This window comes from Mastomys coucha, unplaced genomic scaffold, assembly GCF_008632895.1.
Source record: "Mastomys coucha isolate ucsf_1 unplaced genomic scaffold, UCSF_Mcou_1 pScaffold14, whole genome shotgun sequence".
Classification (NCBI taxonomy): domain Eukaryota; kingdom Metazoa; phylum Chordata; class Mammalia; order Rodentia; family Muridae; genus Mastomys; species Mastomys coucha.
Genome location: NW_022196896.1, coordinates 63,746,832 through 63,750,909, shown reverse-complemented (window position 1 = coordinate 63,750,909; position 4,078 = coordinate 63,746,832). Strand labels below are relative to the sequence as shown.

Below are 4,078 nucleotides of genomic sequence, written 5' to 3'. Positions count from 1 at the left end.
CGTGCGAGTGAGATTACAGCCATATTACGTATGGTAGAGCCACCTCTTCCCAGCATGAGAATAGGCAAGTTGAAACTCCTGACGAACGCCACATACTTGGCATATGCCCTTTGCTGCAACTTAACTGGTCCCCAGATAGAGAATCTGAGCCACACGGTAAGACCACTGCTAAATTAAGCTGGAACATCTCCATTACTTTGGATGTGACTGGCTTGAAAACGGTTTTGTAGGACCTAGCATCTATCCCACCTCAGAGCGTGTAGTTAACAGCATAGTATTTGTCTTTGCCCATACCTCCCCAGTTCCTGGGAGGTACTCTTTGTGTTTATGAAAGGACACAGTCATGACCCAGTCTGTGGTTAGAAGGCCTCTTCCACACCATTGCCATAGTGGATATCAATGTCAATATGCAGCACACTCTGGTGATGCTCTGTGGCCAAGATGGTAGATATCATTGACTTCTTTACCTGGTGCAGGCCCCCAGCCCAGTTCACAGCAATGCCTGTCTGCTGGTTATTAAGTTTCACAGCACTTGCCAGAGAGCCACCAGTAGACAACTGACTAAAGTCAAACAATCCATCAAATCCCGGACAGTCCTCACCAATGTCGAATCTCTGCATCTAGTTGCTGTAGTCAGACATGTTATCTGGGAGAACAGAACACAAGGATTTAACGTAGTCATCAGGGCGGTACTTGGTCATTTCCTCAGCACTGGCTTTGTGAGGGTGATAGATTTTTCTGGTAGAGACCATAGTGGAACAGCAAGTTGTGTCGTGCAGATTCAGTAAGGCATCCCTAGATGGCCTTGTCCATTATAAGAGTTTCCAACATCCCTGTCATAGTAGTAACAGACTCTTGGTGCCTCCAGTCTCTGTCATCTTGCTCATGACCTGGCTCTCCAGTCAGTCTGCCCTTTCTTTCTCAATACATTTCCTCTTAATACATTTCTAAATGGAGTTTCATCGTTATCCATCTGCTCCCACCCACCTCCTCCATCCAGTTCCTGGCTCTGGAAAACAAAACCTGGAAATCTTAGTGGGTATCCCAGAACTCTGACCCACTTTTGTAACAACTAACAGTGTGCTGTACTGTGGATAGTTAGGGTACCAACTGGGACCAGCTCAAGGATGGTGAGAGCCGAGACAAGTGGAAGGTGGGGAGCCCCCATCCATCTGCATCCATGGGACATCCTGGTCCTTGATACACCTTGGAGAATTGTGGCGGGAGGTCTCAACCCGCCTATTCTAGAGAGGCTGTGTGTGTGTGTGTGTGTGTGTGTGTGTGTGTGTATGTGTGTGTGTGAAGTATGGCTGATGTTCAGATTCCATGGGGTTCAGATGGAGCAGGAGACGAGGACACAGAGAAAAGGGAGGTATAAGGAGGTCAATTCTTTCTTTTGAGACAGGGTCTCATGTAGCCCAGGCTAGCCTCAAACTTGCTAAGTAGCCACAGATAAGCTTGATCCCTTAATGCTCCTGCCTTTATCTTCCGAGTTCTGGAATTACAGCTGTGTGCCGCCATTCCTGGTTTATGTGGTGCTTGGATCTAGATTTCAATTTGGAGAGAAAGATATCATCACCCTCTTCTGCCCCCAAGATGGGACCAGTGCCTGCTTCCCAGCTGCCGGCCCTGGCAGTTCTTCATCTTGCTGTTTTGCAGAATATACAATTTCTTTGCATAACAGAGAGCATAATCTCATTTTCTCACTGGCTACACAGCTTAGCTTTCAATCAATTATCCCCAAATACATTTTTAAAAAAAAAAAGGTCTCCATTTCGCCTCTCCGCCTGCTTGGTGCTTGGTTGTTCCTGTCAAAGAATTTGCAAATCAATTGCACTAACAATACTTTCCACAAATTACCTTCAAATGCCTGTGATGTCACCACAGTTAATGGTTAATGTGTTCCTGATAAATAATGCATCAGGAAGTGGCTGGGCCCCCTCTCTGATGTTCAGTGTGAGACAGCCTGTTCTCATGATGAGCAGCTTGGCTCTGCTGAACCCCACGGCTCAGCCAGGTGAACAGTTGAAGACAAGACCATCCGCCGCTCTGCCCCTGACATGACCTGGCATCTTTCAGCTCCGATATACAAGGGTAGTTACAGGTGCCCTATGGCCATAGGGAGGGTCTAGTTGACTTTGCTATGGGAGGTAGGGATGGTACTGTGGCCCATAGAGAGGGAGAGTCCTTGGGAGTGGTTGAGGAGCAGAGGGCTTCCTGAAGCTTGACAAACCCCTAGCCCAAGGTTGCCAAGGATCTGCATTCCAAACACATATTTTGTTCCCCATTACATAAGCAGGGCACTATTGGAACAGTGTCTTGCACTAAATAGGACTTGGTATGAAGTACCTGGACATGTCCTATGGTGCATGGTCTTGGGAAGAGATGTGTATCCCAGGGACTCAGGCTTCATTTGACTTGTCTAGGCTGAGATGTAGGGAACCAGAAGATGTATGACTCCATACCCAGGCTTGTGTAGTGCCTTTATTCTTTACCTCATAGATATATGCATTCACATTTGCAACCATCCACCATGGACTACTTCATGAGTAACACCGGCCACAGGGACCTCGGGCATTTGTCCTCTGAGGCTGTAGTTTGTTCTGTCCAGAAGTCATCACAGACTTGGCTGGGGGAGAGTATGAGTGGGCGTGACCGGCACAGAGCTGGGCCCTGCTTTCTGATACACAAGCTGGTTGTGTAGATGGTTTAGAGACCGTTGCAGTAGCTGGATCCTTTAGATCTCTACGCCTAGCTTGATTGTGGAAGGTGTAGTTAGACTACGGAATTTATTTACACGGACATACTCGCTTTCCTCACACAAATAATTGCTCATACTGGTGTCTTAATAACAAGTATACTTTGAAATACGAAGCTCAGATCTCAGGGCTTCTTTCTAGGAAGCTAAAATAAGTGGCAGTGTGCCGGGCAGTGGTGGCGCATGCCTATTTGGCTCCAAAACAAACCATCTCCTTTTCTCTTTTAGGTGACAGTTGTGTTATATATTGTCAAAATTAAACCATACACCTCAAAAGAGGGCTCGAAGTGTCAACAAAAGTCCCTGGAAAGAAACCGTGCCTTATATGGAAACTTCTGTAAGGCCTGTTAAGCAATGAGAGCTTCAGTATATGGAGAGATTGGGTCATTGCAGTACCAGGGTTTAATTACAGTCTAATTTGGGTTTTTAGTATTTTGTCTCTTATTTTTCTTGAGATTACATTTGTGAGACACAGAGTACCCGTGGACAGCAGGTGATGACTTCCAGGAGTCTGTTCTCTCCTTCCACCATGTAAGTCCTAGGAATTGGATTCAAGTCACTGGTGTTGTTGAGGCAGGAAGGAAGATCAAGGGCATTCGTCAGGAACCCCTCCCACATTCTCCTGTCTCCTACATTCATGGGGCAAAGGCTATTCTCAATGGGATCCCTTTGCCATCTTTTGGCAGCCTTTCACCTCTGCCTGGACATGGAAGAGGGAGGTATGGCTTGCGAGTGTGACTGATTGGTGGTCTGCCACAGAACAGGAGAGGGGCTGGTATAGTGAGTGGATGAAGCACCGTGAACTCATGAATGGAGGAAGGTGGGTCCAACTCCCCTGACCAGAGAATGCAAACATGCATACCTTAGATTTAGACAGATCCAGGCTTGAGACCTTGTACAAATTATATCCCTTTCAAGTCCTGTCCTCGAGCACCTGTCAGGTGCTCGAGATGATGATGATGGTGTTTGCCTCTGGAGTATGTGATGGAGGATGCCCAGCATATAGCAGGTCTTCAGCAAGCACAGCCCTGCGAGGGGCACTGGCCACTTGCCTGCTCTGAACCCTTACTCTTCCAGGTTTCCATCATGCCTCCTAATGCTTCTCAGTGTGGGTCCCAGCTGTGGTACCCCGCTTAAAGCATCCCCTTCCAGGGAAGCCGGTCCTGATGTTGCTTCCCAGCAGGGCTTGTTATTACATCTTCTCCCTAGGTTTCTGTGTATTGACATTTGATTACATCCGGCTTCACACTCAGAGTCCTCCATATATTAAGCTCTAATTATTTTGTGTGTCCTTAAATAGAGACGGCAAAATGTCACTTA

The 4,078-nt window shown here is 47.1% G+C and overlaps 1 pseudogene; it reads right to left on the bottom strand.

Annotated features, from left to right (window-relative positions):
* Window positions 1-240: 240 nt before the first annotated feature.
* LOC116089416 lies at window positions 241-2,357 on the bottom strand (annotated as a pseudogene).
* Window positions 2,358-4,078: the final 1,721 nt, after the last annotated feature.